Below are 18,957 nucleotides of genomic sequence, written 5' to 3' on the forward strand. Positions count from 1 at the left end.
TGTGACTATTCTCAAGGTCCTATGTAGGTCGGTTGAGTGCTTTACCATAACTTAAATTATAAAATTCACAGAAAATTAACAATTTACATTACTGATTTCTAATTTCTCATACCGATTTCAAATTTCTCACACTGCAATGCTTCACCTTGTACTATGACAATGTTGTCTGCATGAAGAGATGGATGGTATAAGTTTGAAAAAAATGCCCCATTACCCAGTTGTGGTTAGCTATAAAACGATCGTAAATGATGAGTGACAGAACTTTCTATCCGACTTCTTTAATGAACTAATTAATTTTTTATCAACTGTTTAATGGTTCTTAACTCATGTAGTAATTGATCAGAAACAACTGTGAGACAGCATGCCGTGGGAACATGTTCGATTTTTCACCAGCGATTTTACTAAATTATGCATGGAAACCATTAAATACATGTTACGTGCACTTGTAATTTATGACTGGGTACACAAAGTAGTGTAAATATACCAGTAAAAATTGTGTGTTAAATTTGTGTGTTAAATTTGGGTTGTAGTTGTCCAAGTCTGTTCCCATCGGACTTCAGTGTACTGTAGATAAAGGAACAAGTTTAATTTGGACGTCTTGTCAATGCAATATGTCAATTAGAATCGGAGAATCTCCTTACTTACATTATGAATATTTGTCATAATTAGTAGATCATGTTAACACTCTGAAGTAAAAAAGGAGTCTCGCCTGCAGGTTTAGTCTGAAGTCTAGCCTGGTTTAGTCCGTATAATGTGTGCTGTATCTGATAAAGATTATAGCAGGCAGATGTAATATTGTAATATTTTCTTTTCACTTGCTATGGAAATGAAAGAAGTTACAAGCACATAAACATATCATTGTTATCAGATATACAAGCTCTTCCGAGATAGCATGTGTTTGGTTAATTAAATTACATATATTGGATTGAATTTATTGTAATTACGTAGTTATAGTAAGAATTAATCTGTGTGTGTAGATTTAGGGGAATGTTGCTATGTTTTGACAGCTACAGGAAATGTAACTTTGGCAGTTATTTGGCGGTAAATGACCATCGGACTGCGCCTGTAGGGACCCATCCCTCACGGAGCCGGCTGCCCTCCTCCCCATTGTACTGACTCAGGGCTCCACTCCCTTAATGAGTACAGATTAGTCCCTCAGCTCCCTAGTACTAACTGTACCCCATTGCCTATATATATACTGACTTTACTGGATAGTTCCCTTCTTTCCCCAATTCTATTACACTATACTGGCTAGGTCCCTTCTTTCCCTAAACTGGCTGGTCCTCCATTTCTATTACACTATATTGTACATCAATCCAATTACTAGCTGGTCCCATACTCCCTTATACTGACTGCTTCTTTCCTTTCTTTACACTGGCTTGTCTTCTTTCCTTTCTTTACACTGGCTTGTCTTCTTTCCTTTCTTTACATTGGCTTGTCTTCTTTCCTTTCTTTACACTGGCTTGTCTTCTTTCCTTTCTTTACACTGGCTTGTCTTCTTTCCTTTCTTTATACTGGCTTGTCTCCTTTCCTTTCTTTACACTGGGTTGTCTTCTTTCTTTTCTTTACACTGGCTTGTCTTCTTTCCTTTCTTTGCAATGGCTTGTCTCCTTTCCTCCTGCCCTCTCACACTTCAGGTACCCCCTCCTCACACACTCTTGCCAGTTACGTTGATTATGGTCCACCTAATTTCATTAGTAACTGGCCATGACCTCCCCCAGAATAGTACTGAATGTCTGCTCTTCTGTGATTTTGATTGTATGGTCCCCTCCTTGGTGACTTAGACTGTATGGTTCCCTCCTTGGTGACATATATATATATATGCATGCCCCCTCCCTAGTGACTTGGCTGTATGATCCCCCCCTCCACGATGACTTTGACTAGTTTCCTCCCCCCCCTGTAACTTTACCATCAATTCCCTCCCCCGCCGACATTATTCCCGCCCCCCCCCCTTGATGACTTTGACCCACTTTCCCCACCCCCTGATACTTTGAAACTACCCCCCCCCCCCACCCCCCCCCCCCCCCCCCCCCCCCCTCGCCCTGGTAACTTTGACCAATCTGCCTCCTTCCCCCACCCTGGTAACTCTTCATTAGTCTCCGCTCTCTCCCCCTCTCTGATGATTTTGACCAGTCTCCACTTTCTCTTCACCCTAGGCCTGGTAACTTTGACCAGTCTGCCCTCCCTCCCGGCCCTGGTAACTGACCAGTCTGCCCTCCCTCCCGGCCCTGGTAACTTTGACCAGTCTGCCCTCCCTCCCCCGCCCTGGTAACTGACCAGTCTCACCTCCCTGCCCTGCCCTGGTAACTTTGACCAGTCTGCCCTCCCTTCCCCTCCCTGATGACTTTGACCAGTCTAGTACCCGCTCTGTAGACTTGCAATTGCCTCCCTGGTATCGGACACACTATAATACAAGGGCAGTACTGTTGTAGATGGAATGTCTCATTTCATGGTTATTCCACTTACAGGGATAGATTTCAATGGGGGGGGGGGGGGGGTACTGAGAATTTACAGAGAAGTTTTCTCCTTTGATTATGTAACACAGAGTCTGGTTAGAATTTTGGTAAGGTAGAATTAATTATAGGTGATAATTATGTACCTTGATTAGAGAGAGGGGACACATGCTGTGAACATTTAGCAATAAAACTCAGGAAGTTTTCTTAACAGATTGTGTAACACAGAGTGGTCAGGGTGTTGGTAAGGTAGAATTAATTGTTGGTGATAATTATGTACCATGATTAGAGAGAGGGGGACATACTGTGAACATATATATATCAATAAACCTCAAGGAAGCTTTCTTCACAGATTGTGTAACACAGATTGGTCAGAGTGTTGGTAAGGTAGAATTAATTGTTGGTGATAATTATGTACCCTGATCAGGGAGGGGACATCACAGAGTGATAAAACTCCAGGAAGTTTGTCCACTAACTGTGTAACACTTTGTGGTCAGAATGTTGTAAAGATAGAATTAATTGTAGGTATATATATATATACTTACACCTCTGTTACAAGTGTAGCGTTAGGACAAAGCTCTAGAGGTCTTGTCTCAATTATATATGTATACTACTAAAGGGCACAGTTTCACGGCCACATCACAGTACTAATTAACATGTATTGTACTGCTGAGGGGAGGGTATGTCAAGATTACTGCTCTCTAGTTGACATAGGCAGCCGTTTGTTTGAAGGAAATGTTGATATAACTCCAAGGATATGGATCCCATATAACCAGATTCAGTCAGCCGTGAAGTTGTAAGAATTATATATAGCCTAAGTAGATGGTGTCTGAGGATTGTGAAATAGCTGGCTCACATTCACATATGTAATGAAGCTCTGGAACTACTTTCATCTTGACCAATCAACAAGAGGGGGGGCGTGGCCTAATGGGGACTCTGTCTAGACTTATATGTAAAGGGTGGTGTACTAAAATCTCTTTGTCCCTAGCTGTATGTGATAGATTATATTAATGTTACAAAGATCTTATCTCAACTATACAGTGTTAGGTGACTTGTTTCAGCTTCTTTTGGGGAAAAAAAGGTAAAAAGTGAAATCAGCAGGTGTATCTATCTTTGGGGAGAGGATGTAGCTTCGGGCTAGCGATGACCTTGATATATATGTAATTGTTTCCTTTCTCCGTCACTGACTCTATTAAATACTTTCCTTGTTTGATAATATTGTTGAGAATTTATCTGTTTTGATGTCCTGGTATTGTCCTGTATGTACTTAATGGCCTCCTCTTAACTCCAAGCGATTGTATGACTCGGTATTAATCATTATCAATTTTAGTTCCATGTGTTACGTAAATGAAGGTGTTGTTTTGATACGATTGAATCTGAGTAATAATAATGGTTTTATTTAGCCCTTACTAGCCTGTAGTATTACTCATTGTGTGTGGGGCACAACTGTGCTGACTAGTTGAGCTGAATGAGTCAATACTATGTCGAGCCGCTACAATACAACACAAGCATTAAATCTATCAACTGTAGTATACTGAACAGCCTGAATCAATATAGTCCTCAATGACACTTTCTCCACTGTTAAGTGTCACAATGACAACGGGTACATATGGCATGCCAAATGTCAAATATAATATATATGATACTCTAGAGAGAAAAAATTCACCTGAAGACCAAATATATTTTTTTCGTCCTTATTTTTTTATTTTTTTTACCTGAACGTCACATGATTTGACCTAAATTGAAAAATATTTCATTTTACGTTAAGGTCAAATTTTAAACCTGAAATAGAACAGAATATATTAGGTAAATATGATTAGGTCACATAATAGCAAACAAATATTTACCTTAAAGTCAAAAAAAACTTAAACCATTATGTACATACATGTAACCTACAATAACTTATGTTAGAAAGTGTTAACATATACGTATACAAAAACCTGTTTTTTTGCCCTTATGCAACTGATTGCATTTTCATACTTAAGGGTAAAAGATTTGACCTTAAGGGGAACCTTTTTGCTACTATCACCAAAGTAGCATCTTTATTGCCACTAGGTCAAATGATTTAACCTTGGAGTGAAATCGTTTTGCCTTCAGTGTTATTGTGTATTATTTTACACTTTGACATGCTATAGGTACAGTTTTAAAGGTAAATTTACAGTGATTCTCGTTTGAAGTGTGAATATATTGGCTGGAAACTGGATACTAAACTATGAAATATATACTGTAAATGTGGAAATTTACGCTCTGAATGTGGAGTACTGTTGATCGCTAAATTCCCCCCACACATATTATTTTGATATAAATTTGTATAATCTTTGAACTACAAATGGAAATAGCGACGGTGGATCAGTCGCGATAAACTACCCCCCATGCATATAGTTTACATATAGAAATCACGAAATTAAACCCTCGCGAAAAATAAGCATATTCACAGTAATATTGATACCAGTATTGTACAACGTGCTGTTTTACAGGATTTTATAGTTATATAACATGTTATGTCAAGATTACAAATTCAGCTCTGAATTGAGGTCAAACGTTCACATCTTCAACTCGAGGTTATCTTGTATAGTGTTAAACTTTACAACAAGCAGAAACTAAATAAGTTTTGTACGTGCAGAGGCATATTTATTTGACACAATTTTGATATCTCTTTCTTATCGAATACTCATACAGGGTTAAACACTTGTAATCGTAACCTTAAAGTTGAATAAACAGTTTCATTTCATGCACAGTCATCTGCGTAAGGAAGTAATTTGTACGCTTGTTATCTAGCTAATGAAAAACACTACAGGTGAATTTGAAAAAAAAATCATTGAAAATTTAATTTTTTTTTTTTTGGCTTTTTAACTTTACTGATCGCATATCAGTTTGATGGAGTATTTTAGATGTTTGGGTAGCTAATAGCGATATTTGATAGGGATTTAGCGGGCTTTAGCGATTTGAACCATCCCAGGTCACCTGTGAGCTAAACATTTAAACTACATCCTGTTTTTTGACTGGTCATACCTTCGTAGCATACAAGTATCTGGTAGAATACCTGAGGAGATTTTTTTAAACATTTTTCTATGAAATGACTCTTGTTTGGGATTTTCTGGACCAGATTCAACCCTCTCAGCCAAATTGTGTAACTTTGTCATCAGCTAGAATTACTGGCAGATAAAAATGTCACTGTCACCCTTGAAGGGGAAAAAAGTTTGCTTACTGCAAAAGCTAATTAATTACTGATGGAAAAATATTCTTAACCTGTCCTCAAGTTCAAGATGTCTTTTTTGATGGAATAATTTCATTGATAATTTAAAAAAAAAAATTTCCGGAGTTTGAATATTGATTTATTAGCCTTGAACAATTGTTCTGTGTAGGGAAGCAAGGCCTTTTCACCTCTTGTCCTGGCCCCCATAGCCAGATCGATATTATAAACAAACATTTGGTTTCATTCATGTTCGCAGGTATTTAACTTTCTCTTGTCTGTTTTCTTTGCCAGAGTCTTTATTGTTTTCTCAGGATATTTAAAATAAACTGCCGTGTTTTAACACGGAATTAAAACTCGCTCTGTCATCGATCCCTTGCACCCACCTCCCAACGTTAAATATAAAATTGAAAACCAAACGGTTCATTGAAATTCAAAAATTCTACCGTTTTTGCATTATGCTATTCAGGTAGAATTTGAATGGACGGTGTCGGTGGTAGCTTTTGAGATAGGGTGCGGAGATGTACGCTGATAATACCGAACGATAGGACACTCCCCCTACCTGTCGAAGACCTACCTGTCTGCAGGCTATTAGTGTCTGGAGGGGAAGTTCATTGTGTCATTATTGCCATTTGATGATTAGTTAGAAAAATTTAGGTAGGAGAACAACTAGCATTGAAGTCTCGTTAGCAGGGTGTCATATGAACTAATCATATAATTTTCCAAGACAAATCTTGATTGGATTCGTAGTGAATGACATGCTCATTTTAACTGGATTTTATAATATATACAAACAATGTTGTTGAAATACATTTCAATATGTACTTATAAAGTCGAGAGTGTTGTCTGACCTCCCTCGCCCCGTTCATCCTCGACCACACAATGGCGACTGAGTCACCATTAAGGTGTTAGGCATAATGGCTAATACATCAAAAAAATCTTAACAAATTCCGTGGAATTCAGGTCAGATCAGATTTGAATTAGATTACCCTAGAAACCGGTATCAATGAAATTGGTAACGCTGAAAAGGTTCAATGGGCTACACCAAGAACATGAGATTCTGGAAAACCTATTCAGGTTCACAGTTTCTGCACCGCTAACAAAAACTGATCATGATGCTATTCAAAGTTGTGTATCCGGGCAGGTAAACATGGATTTAAATATGGCAGCGAAGTATCGGCTGACAGATAATACCTTTGATCACCTCATTGAGTGACAGCATGGTGCTTCCGGAGTCCTTAGTGAGCCCACAAATCAATAATCACTTTAACCTAGAACTGGGCACCATGTTGGCTTTGTTACAGCCATTTGTGCCAAGTAGTTTTTAAAGTCGGTAGTTTGAAATTTATTGTCGACTTAAAATTGAAAGTTATTTCACATTTAGATTATTCCAGGGAGATACTGAGAATCTGATTTCAGAGCTTTGTCTAAGGGCCATTTGAGCCCAATTTTGTGCCTCATTTTCCAATTGAAATTATTTTATATAGAAGCCAAATTGTTAAAATATGCAGTTTTTCCTTCTCATTTCACAAATTTCTCCCCAAAATGTTACAAAAAAGCCCATTCACAAAGAAATGAAAGTGAAAAACCCCAAAGACATTATACTTTGAGATACATACCAGATAGCTGTGATTGTCCAATCAGGATTTGTCAATTAAAAACTGTTTACTAAGTTTTCTAAATATGTAAATTTGCCTTATAATCACAGCAAATATCCGCAAAAGTATATTCTACAAAGAATCTTACAGAAATTTGGATTAGAAAAATATAATTTTTATGTCAATGAAAAAAAATGAATACCTGTATGTATATATTAATATATATATGTATGTATGTATACTAGCTGAAGTTGTATTTTATTTGAAATTTTTCAAAATAAACTTTAAATTTAGGAATGTACAATACATGTAAATCAAAATTAAACATTTTTCAAAATCAAGTTTCAGACACAGTAATATGGTATTCTATATACCTGATATTTCATATACCATTACATCGAAATTTAAATAAAAATGATTTCCTAAAAGTGTACAAGCACTTTAAGCAGTCTAGAAACATCCAGCTTTCCTATTTTAAAGTAACATAGTACTTTATATTCAAATAAATCAGAATTCGAATGGAAATGTTTTCCAGAAGTATTTTAGCAGTCCATAAACGGCTTTCAGATAAAGTCTGTTCATATAAATCAGAATTAGTGTTTTCCTAAAGTTTTCACGAGCATTTGAGCGGGCTAGAAACTTGTAATTTTGGAGGGAAATGTTTGTATCGTAATTGAGTTGGTTAATTCTTGGAATCCTGGCTTTGTAAGGAGTTATACTCGGCTATCTTTCAGGAGTGTCAAAGAAACTTTTGTAAGTTATATGAGATAAAGACATCTACTTAAAGCTGTATGGCAAGATTAAACATTTTGCAATCCTCTTAAACTGGTGTCCCCCTTGGGAATCAGGATTACCAGGTAGGCTATCTTGGACTATTAGGTGTTTACCTGTTGATAAAGACAACCAGTGGCGTTTTTCCCAGCTACTTGACCTGCAAGATATTAGAGAGGGTACCAAAGATTAATTCTAAAGGTCAACTAGCTAGCTGGATTATCTCCCGCACTGGGATCCGACCATGCTGTTGTATTTTCATTTTGACAAAAAAGTGTGATAAAAAAAGCATGTAGGAAATATGTATAGGGCCAAAAAGTAACAAGTCACGAAACACGAAACCAATTGTATTGTTCTTGTGTGAACCAGCAGGCGTCTGTGGCCACGATGGTGCACTACAATTTGATATTCGAGAAATAGTTATCATCTTTCATATCAATACGAGGAAATATTGTTGTAGCCTTGTATTTAGTATTCATGAAATTTAGTAAAATATCAAAGAGAAAAATGAAATCAGAAGCCTGCTTATTAATGATAAAAGAAAATTATAGTTAAAGATCAATTGACTGGAAGTCCTCAGCCGTCGATGCTGTGCCTTGGGCTTGTCAGATTCAGTGACAAAGGCAAAGTCTGAGTCTATTTGCAGTAAGGAGCAGGAAGGTGCAGAAATAATTAAGTATGTCAAGGGAACCTTTCTGAAGGTTTACTGTTGTATTGTGGCTTGGTGAATAAAGGGCAAATATCTACAGTTCCATAAGTCCCAAGAACAAACATTTGTATAGTACTAAATACTGTTACGTAAAGTGGGAGGGAGTTGAGGAATCATTATGTGTAGTAACCTAACAGTGACCACACACAAATTGGACAGTTTCAAGGACATACCTGGAAGACCTGTTATCAAAGGGGATTATGGTGACCCCTTATTAGAGTATTGAGCCAGAGGATTATGGTGGCCCCTTATTAGTGTGTTGAGCCAGAGGATTATGGCGACCTCTACTTAAGGCTTAGCCTTTCACTGTAGGGCATCATACTAAAGACATTTCCTGTCAAATACTGCCCCCTTTTGTGAAACTTCAGATTTGTTTAGTCAAGGTGACAAAAGATGGAGAGGTTAATCATATCCAATAGATTTGTCAAACATAGACATCAGTCTACTGTGTTCAAGACTTATGGGCTAATATTTGGACACCAAAGCCATATTTCCTACCTGATATATGCAGTCTCTTTTGATCTTAGTTTTTATTTCTGAAAATGCCAGTGATTATGAAGATGGAGTTGAACTTTTCTTCTAATATGTACGTCGGCTTGTCATTGTGTGATCAAATAAACGGATGTCTTAAAGGTTAAAAAAGAACAGTAAATCTACAGGAAATAGATTGTCAAAACTTTTAAACACATTAAACTTCAATGTCTTTAATGGTATTCTAAGTGAGCCTAAGGCCTAACCCACTACAAAGGGATAAGCGAAGAGGGGGAGGGATGTCAGACTGCTTCAAGGGGTCACTGTGTCACCCTAAATGGGGTGGGGGAGCACTTACATATCAATAATACACGCAATAAGCATAAAGTTATAAAGGGACCTGGTGGGCAAAGGCATGAAAAGCTTGTTAGCTCTCCGTCAGTTAGGGACAGTAAACGTCTGGGGCAATAACCAGATAGAAATTAGCTCCTGTTTTGTGACAATGAATGGACATTAAACAAACCAGACTGGTCATTTCCTAGGACGACCTCTAGGTGGTCGTATAAGTGTAGACTTGATGCCACCTATGTTTACTAAGTAATCCGCTTTAAGATAAAAGTCATTAGGCATAAACACTTGTGTTGTCTGGTACCCCCTCCCCAGGAACTTGTGTCATTGAAGAAGAAAAAAACCAATTTGATAAGAGTTCCTGTTGCCTATCATAGTTATGGAAGAATTAAGTGATTGACTTGGTTTGTTGTGCATTTCTTATTTGTAATGACTGATTTGATAGGGGACTGTTTATCGCTGACATTACCATGACAATTATAGCTGTCCTATATTATATAGATGAAGACCGCAACTTTGCTTTAACCAATTAGATGTTCCGTAATAACTGCCCATCAAAAGCAAATTCTGTTCCATAGAATATGACAACATATAAGGGCCTCTGGATTATAACTATAATTCATGTCGACTGGATAGTGGAACAAGCAGATTAGTGGTGACTGGATAGTGGGACAACCAGATTAGTGGTGACTGGTTAGTGGGACAACCAGGTTAGTGGTGACTGGTTAGTGGGACAACCAGATTAGTGGTGACTGGATAGTGGGACAACCAGATTAGTGGTGACATGGATAGTGGGACAACCAGATTAGTGGTGACTGGTTAGTGGGACAACCAGATTAGTAGTGACTGGTTAGTGGGACAACCAGATTAGTAGTGACTGGTTAGTGGGACAACCAGATTAGTAGTGGCTAGATAGTGGGACAACCAGATTAGTGGTGACTGGTTAGTGGGACAACCAGATTAGTGGTGACTGGTTAGTGGGACAACCAGATTAGTAGTGGCTAGATAGTGGGACAACCAGATTAGTGGTGACTGGATAGCGGGACAACCAGATTAGTGGTGACTGGATAGTGGGACAACCAGATTAGTGGTGACTGGATAGTAGGACAACTAGATTAGTGGTGACTAGATAGTGGGACAACCAGATTAGTGGTGACTGGATAGTGGGACAACCAGATTAGTGGTGACTGGATAGTGGGACAACCAGATTAGTGGTGACTAGATAGTGGGACAACCAGATTAGTGGTGACTAGATACTAGATAGTGGGACAACCAGATTAGTGGTGACTAGATAGTGGGACAACCAGATTAGTGGTGGCTAGATAGTGGGACAACCAAGTCAGTGGTAACTAGATAGTGGGACAACCAGATTAGTGGTGACTAGATAGTGGAACAACCAGATTAGTGGTGACTAGATACTAGATAGTGGGACAACCAGATTAGTGTTGACTGGATAGTGGGACAACCAGATTAGTGGTGACTAGATACTAGATAGTGGGACAACCAGATTAGTGTTGACTGGATAGTGGGACAACCAGATTAGTGGTGGCTGGATTGAGAAGACTTGACAAACCCAAAAGATATTACCGGTATTTGCAATATACCTCAGTATTTAATTAATTTTAAGTTATTGTTGTTGACCTAATTATAGATAAATTTTGATTGTCCCAGGCCTCATTTGCACTCATATGACTCATTTGGAGCCGAAAGACTCATTTGAATTTGAGAGACTCATTTGGACTTTCATAGACCTAGTTGGACACATGAGACACACTCGTGAATCCAAATGGAGTCTCGCAAGTTCAAATGAGTCTTGTGAGTTCAAATGAGTCTCGCGAGTCCAAATGGAGTCTCGGGAGTTCAAAATGAGTCTCGCGAGTCCAAATGAGTCTTGGGAGTTCAAATGAGTCTCGCGAGTCCAAATGGAGTCTCGGGAGTTCAAAATGAGTCTCACAAGTCCAAATGAGTCTTGGGAGTTCAAATGAGGCCTGGGACCACCAAAAGTCATCTATTTGCACTTAACAAAAACACTCAAAACGGTTGTACTTCATAAAATCATATACAGAGAAAAGAAATTGTGTGGGTGAAATGAGTTTTTTCTTTACTTTTTTCATTGACATTCATTTATGTTATGAAAACAATCTAGATGTTGTACTGGTTTAAAGACTGATACTATATCGGCAGATCGGTGAAGGAAGGAACTTTCTGTGTTTTAATTAGCGCATCCATCATCTTTTTCTGAAATAGGAGATGCGCATAAGGGCAGATGTGCTTATTAGGTCGAATGCAGTGTAATATATTTCTCTACTTAGGAAAGCTAATACCCAAAGCTTGTGTCGCAGCAGTCATTTACTAAAGTTCTGATGCGCAGCCGAAGACCGACTGTAACCAAAATACATGTTGCTGTACAGATGTAAATTGTTTTACCAACTGCGTATACCAAACAAGCCGTTGTGATGTATAGCAAACACCATTACCCTATCCTCTTGTACAGCATACGATAGGTTCTAATAGAAATCTACCGAGGAAAGTTGATATTGTATAGATGGAGTGCAGTGATGTCATATTGTAAGCACAGCCGTCTGGATCAATACCACGGAGCATACACTACCAGTACATCATAAAACACTTAGTATTGCAGTTAAGGATCTCGCAAGCTGTTGTTAGGTGTTGTGTTTTTTGTTCAATTTACATATTCTTTCAAATAGTTACCAGCTGTTTCGGAAATATGATATCCAGTTTACACGTGTTTCATATTTTGATTGTTGTATATGAATTCTCTTTGATAGGTTTATGTAATTGTCTGGGTCACATCTTGAAAGTAGAACAAAACGTAACTTCGTTAGAAATGATGGTTATCATAATCTATTAACAGAAATAATTAACATCATTTTTAAGGAACTTTGACAGAAGTGATATGTCTTTTTGTTGTTAGTGTTAATCAGGACAGACTGACAGTTTCGTATAAGGGGTAACGAGCGACGTTCTGTACATGAGGACAGATATTTTGTATCAGGGTGACAGTTGAGGTTTTGTAGTCGAGGAGGACAGTCATTTTGTATGAGGGTGACAGTTGAGGTTTTGTAGTCGAGGACAGACATTTTGTATCAGGTGACAGTTGAGGTTTTGTAGTCGAGGAGGACAGACATTTTGTCTCAGGATGACAGTTGAGATTTGTAGTCGAGGACAGACATTTTGTATCTGGGTGACAGTTGAGGTTTTGTAGTCGAGGACAGACATTTTGTATCAGGGTGACAGTTAAGGTTTGTAGTCGAGGAGGACAGACATTTTGTATCTGGGTGACAGTTGAGGTTTTGTAGTGGAGAAGGACAGATATTTTGTATCAGGGTGACAGTTGAGGTTTTGTAGTCGAGGAGGACAGACATTTTGTATCACGGTGACAGTTGAGGTTTGGTAGTCGAGGAGGACAGACATTTTGTATCTGGGTGACAGTTGAGGTTTGTAGTCGAGGAGGACAGACATTTTGTATCACGGTGACAGTTGAGGTTTTGTAGTCGAGGAGGACAGACATTTTGTATCACGGTGACAGTTGAGGGGTAACGAGCAACGTTCTGTACACGAGGACAGATATTTTGTATCAGGGTGAAAGTTGAGGTTTTGTAGTCGAGGAGGACAGACATTTTGTATCAGGGTGACAGTTGAGGTTTGTAGTCTAGGACAGACATTTTGTATCTGGGTGACAGTTGAGGTTTGTAGTCTAGGAGGCAGACATTTTGTATCAGGGTGACAGTTGAGGTTTGTATTCAAGGACCGACATTTTGTATTAGGGTGACAGTTGAGGTTTGTAGTCGAGGAGGGCAGACATTTTGTATCACGGTGACAGTTGAGGTTTGTAGTCGAGGAGGGCAGACATTTTGTATCACGGTGACAGTTGAGGTTTGTAGTCGAGGAGGACAGACATTTTAACTTGAAGCACATGTAATGGTTGACGTTTGAATTGAAGACGTTTAAAGTGAAGACGACTCTACTGACGAAGCCACATGTTTGTCATGATTGAGGTTTTTCGCTATAAACATGTGTACATATTTAACACGGCCAGGTGTTGATATTGTCATTCCACATGGAAGCCCTCCAGACAAGCCAATGACTGATTTATAGAGCTAATAAATCACTCTGGTCGCTGAACGTTAAGTTCTTATGTTATAGTAACAAATTAGACTGGCAATATAAGAAATACATACTGAATATATATGTATAGTTCATTAGCCTTTGACCAATGTCTGTGCTGGTGTAAGTTGTTTTCAAGTGTATGGATATCTGGTTTTAGCTGGTACTTCTTGCTTGTCTTTATTTAGAAGATTTATTGAAAATCGTTGGTATATTAAAAAATACAGGTGATTATAGGTGATTATTAAGATTTGGCCACGGGCAGTCTCAAACACTGAAGCACGTGTACAACAGAGCTTACATGTAGCTCACAGCTTACAAGTGATGACTATCCTTAAGCTTGTTTTGTTAGAAATAAATGTTGAAGTTTTGTTTTTATGGAAAATGAACTTTACACATTCTTCTGCCAAAACCTATAACATTGGTTTTCTGGCAACAATGTATTTAGGCATGAATTGCTATATGGCATATAAAGTCCATATGAATGACAGAAGTGCAGGCAATCACAATACAGTTAAACCTGTTGTAAGGGACACCTCTATATAAAGGACACTTGTCTATAAAGGACAGACTCATCAGACCCCACTCCTTCCAATTTACTATATAATTAACCTGTGTATAAAGGACACCTGTCTATAAAGGATAGACTCCTCAGACCCACGCCTTCATATTATCAACCTGTGTATAAAGGACACCTGTCTATAAAGGATAGACTCCTCAGACCAACTCCTTCCAATTTACTATATAATTAACCTGTGTATAAAGGACACCTGTCTATAAAGGACAGACTCCTCAGACCAACTCCTTCATATAATTAACCTTTGTATAAAGGACACCTGTCTATAAAGGACAGACTCCTCAGACCAACTCCTTCCAATGTACTATATAATTAACCTGTGTATAAAGGACACCTGTCTATAAAGGACAGACTCATCAGACCCACTCCTTCCAATTTACTATATAATTAACCTTTGTATAAAGGACACCTGTCTATAAAGGACAGGACTCATCAGACCCACTCCTTGCAATTTACTATATAGCTAATTATAACCTCTGTATAAAGGACACCTGTCTATAAAGGACACTTCTTATCTGTGCCTTGGGTGTCCTTTATTGACAGGTTTGACTACATATATTGCGTGCTAGCTCTGATTAGTTGTAAAATCAAATAATTTCTCTGGAAAGAACTTGCACCTCCATGAAGAAGTCAATAATATTCTATGGTTAGACCAGCATTTACAATCTCTTTATATATTAACTCTTTCAGCACCGCAGGCCGAAAAATCGGTCCGGAAATCGTTTTGAGTTCGCCCCCATAGACCGATAAACCGGTCTCCAGGTAGACCTAAATTTAGCAACAAAGTATTACGATTGGTCAATCCGAGACGTTTCCCTATTGACGTCATTACTATAATTATATATCACACTCGGAACTCATCTAGGTTTTAGATATGAAAAGTCGATAAATCATGTGAAATACCTTTACGAAAGGGGATTTTCCGAGGTAGTGTGTTGTGGTCTCAAAACCAAAAATGGCGGACGAAAGTGACTCTGAGTCGATCGCTTCTGAGGGGGAATTTGATGGACTAGGTGCATTTGATTTAGTTAATGTTGATGATAATAATGTCAGAGAAGATTTAGAAAGAGCATTTAGAAACCAGTTCGGTGATAGTGATGACGAGGAGGAGTTTGAGGGCTTCGAACCTGCCGATGTCTTTGAAACTCGCCAGTTCAACACGTGGGCCAAAGTTGAAAACAACAGGAATATTCGTCAATTTGCTGAGATTGTTGGGCCGACACGTGTGTTAGATGGAGGAGTTTGAGGGCTTCGAACCTGCTGATGCATTAATTTAGAAACCAGTTCGGACTAGGTGCATTTGAAAGTCACATTTCAAGTCGAATAATAACAGAAAACACTAACTTATTTTGTGTGCTTGTGCTTACCTTTATGATTCTCGTTATCAATTCACCTGGATATGGTGCGATACCTGGGTCAAGTACACATGTTGTCTTGATTTCAGGATATTGATTAACAACACAAAGAACAAAAAATTAATTTATAAGGATTTTATTGCCAAAATTACAACCATAATTGAAATATATAAAATTTACCTGCAATCCAGGTATTTTTACCTGTATTACCTGTACATTGTCAACGATATGATGTATTTGTGTCGACAAACTAAAAATAGAGAACATACTCTTTAATTTGATAGGTCATACATGAAAATCCATAAGGAAATGATAAAATGATGTCTTTTGAAATACAATTAATTAAAATTATAATTTAATTGAAGTTACTTGGTGTGTAGAGAGTTCTTTCCCTTAAGTTACATGGTGCTGAAAGAGTTAATGATGTGTTCCCAACTTTCCTTGGGTGTGGCATGTCCTGTAACAAGATTTTTTGGGACAGAAGAGTTTTACTTATATTTCGATTATGTCATTATTATGTATGTGCAAGATGCATGGGGGTACATCCCTAAATAATCTTTCTGGGAATTCGGACATAATCGGTGAATTATTTTTCTTTCTTTTCTATACACAGGTGCCTCTACAGAAAACCTCAGCCATGAAGAAAGCTGCCATTTTGACTGGACGTATTGAAGGAGTTACCTGAATTCCTTAAAGATTTAAGGCACTGCAGCATCTAACATGGATGCATCCTTAAAGATGGTGGCTTTAGGTCAAGAAAGAGTCATCAGAAGCGAGATGCTCTGCAAGAAAAACAACACTTTGTCAGAAGGGTGGTCCCAAGGTCAACCGGTTGTTAATCGAAGGTCAACATATACATTGTAAGATGTTTTCACAACACATATTGGAAGACTCATTTTAACTTGGTGTTTTTACAGCCTCTAATAATATTTTGGGCGTTATTGAAATCAAGTGTTTTGGCTAGAATGTCAATGTCATTGAAGAATTGACTTGTCACCTATTATTAAAGATAGGAAATTCACGTAAAAAATCTGCACCATTACCATCATGCTTCTCAAAAGCTTAACTTTTCAGTCCAGATGAACAAGATTTTAAGAAAGAATGAAAATGTGATGTTAGAAGTTCAACAAGTGTTCTCAAAACTTTACAACCAATTAACTTTGAATGAATGATTGAAGCCTTCCCACAGGTTCGCAGTGCTGTACAGCGTTACGATTTATAGTTAAATTTCCAAGATGTCGCCACAACCTGTGTAGAAGGATTTCGGGGATTCATAGGAACCGGAAAACAAACATGGAGTACATTACAAATTAATTTTGTGTTGTGATGGGCTGTAAATCGAGGATCATGTTACTAGCAGGTAAGCTTAAGTCTTCTTCAAACTGTCATAGAACCACGTATTAACCAATTGCAGGTCAATGATATAAAAGATTTAAAACTCCTTAAAAGAGAGCAAAAAATTTAATTAGAATATTTATGAGATATCTGCGACAGCTGTATGTTTCTGCTTGATTTCTGATGCAGTCATTTGTCCCGGTTAGAGGTAGAGAGGCCCGAGGCCTTTATGTATTAAGCAAATGCTGATGTCCCGCTCGGCTCTTTTGATCAACAGATTCCAATCTTTAACAGTAGAAATGTACATTTATGTATGAGAACATTAACTTATGTAACGCGGGAATATTCCTCGTTTATGTCAATTAACACAGCATACAAGTTTGTGTTTTTTGAGGGGCTTAGAACACAAGTTTGCAGACAAGTCGTCGTGTAAGGGATGGTAGCCGTTTGGGTTTGTGACGATGTTTGATGGCAATTTAACAGCTGTTTCATCCTCCCATACACTCCCGAGAGCCTTGTAATGACAAACTGACATTTTATACAATTAATGTATCAAATTTTTTTTTGTGGGCACCAATTAAACCCTATTGGGTCTTCAAGGCAAAGTGACCCCCGTGGGATGTAAAGGGCCCCCATGTAAAGGGGCCCCACTTCAGTCTGTGTATTGCTACCAGATGAAGCAGTTGTTATGGGGAGTAGGTTTGTTTATGAGTATTGAGGGGTAGCAGATGATGATGTTGTTTAATCGGAACGTCTCCACCTAGCCTAGGGTCAGGATCCGTGACTTTTCGGTGGTCGATTCCGAGTGGGAAACACGGACTGGGATGGACATGGAGGTCGGTTTAAGTCGAGACCGATGACATCTTGGGGACGTAGAGGTCCGGGTTAATTCAAAAATGTTGATATCCTTCTAAAGTAGGGCTGATGACAAAACAGTTCCCAAACATCGATGGTATATCTTTCTTATTGCGAGTTGTGAAGGTTGTAGGTCTAAATTTTGTGGTCATTGGGTCAGATGACAAAACCTGTATATATACAGGCTAGGAATTCTATTGGAAAGGATGGGTTTGATCATGAGAGATGACTTTCATATTTTACAATTGAGTTTGCTGCTGTTCAAATGGTTAAAAGTTTTCTTTAGGAGAATGACAGAAACTCATAAATAGTTTTCTTAAAGTGAATAATGGTACCTCATACATAGTACTGTTTAGATGAGTTAGGGTACCTCAGCAATAGCTTTTTCTTTAGGTGAATTACGGTAGCTCATCAGTAGTTTTCTTTAGATGAATTACACTTTTTCAAATCTCAAATCTGTTTTCAAATCTTTGGTCTTGGCATTTTACGCGAATTTGTGTAACTCATAACTAGTTATCATTACGTGAATTACGGTAGCTAATACATGGTTCTATTTACGTGAATTACAGTAGCTTATAGGTAGTTTTCTTTAGGTGAGTTACGGTAACTCATTAGTAGTTTATTTCAGGTGAGTTACGGTAACTCATTAGTAGTTTTCTTAGGTGAATTTGTGTAACAAGTAACTAATTTTCTTTACAGAAATTATGGTAGCTCATAGATAGTTCTCTTTATGTGAGTAACTGTAACTCATAAATAGTTTTTTTTAGGTGAGTTACGGTAGCTCATCAGTAGTTTTCTTTAGGTGAATTACGGTTGCTCATCATTAAATTTCTTTAGGCAAATTTTATAACTCCTACCTAATTTTCATTACGTGAATTATGGTTGCTCATAGATAGTTCTCTTTAGGTGAGTTACGGTAACTCATTAGTAGTTTTCTTTAGGTGAGTTACGGTAACTCATAAATAGTTTTTTTTAGGTGAATTACGATAACACAGAGGGGGAGATCGGTATGGAGTGCACAAAGATCATCACCGTGGCGTGTGCAGAAAAACAATAGCGTTGTCGTTATCAATGAAAGTGAGTTGTGTGTTGCATCTGGTTAGATAGGAATATCTGGCCTAAACCCATTACATAACTCTCCGGCTTGTTCTACAGCGTGTGGGA

The 18,957-nt window shown here is 38.1% G+C and overlaps 1 long non-coding RNA gene across 1 annotated transcript in view; it reads left to right on the forward strand.

The window, feature by feature from the left end:
- The window catches only part of LOC117326288, a 60,194-nt gene that overhangs the window by 8,992 nt on the left and 32,245 nt on the right, over positions 1 to 18,957 (forward strand). Inside the window, exon 2 of the long non-coding RNA XR_004532459.1 lies at positions 16,217 to 16,963. This is a non-coding gene — a long non-coding RNA (uncharacterized LOC117326288). The remainder of the gene's footprint in view (positions 1 to 16,216; positions 16,964 to 18,957) is intronic.

The sequence above is a fragment of the Pecten maximus genome, chromosome 4 (assembly GCF_902652985.1).
Source record: "Pecten maximus chromosome 4, xPecMax1.1, whole genome shotgun sequence".
Classification (NCBI taxonomy): domain Eukaryota; kingdom Metazoa; phylum Mollusca; class Bivalvia; order Pectinida; family Pectinidae; genus Pecten; species Pecten maximus.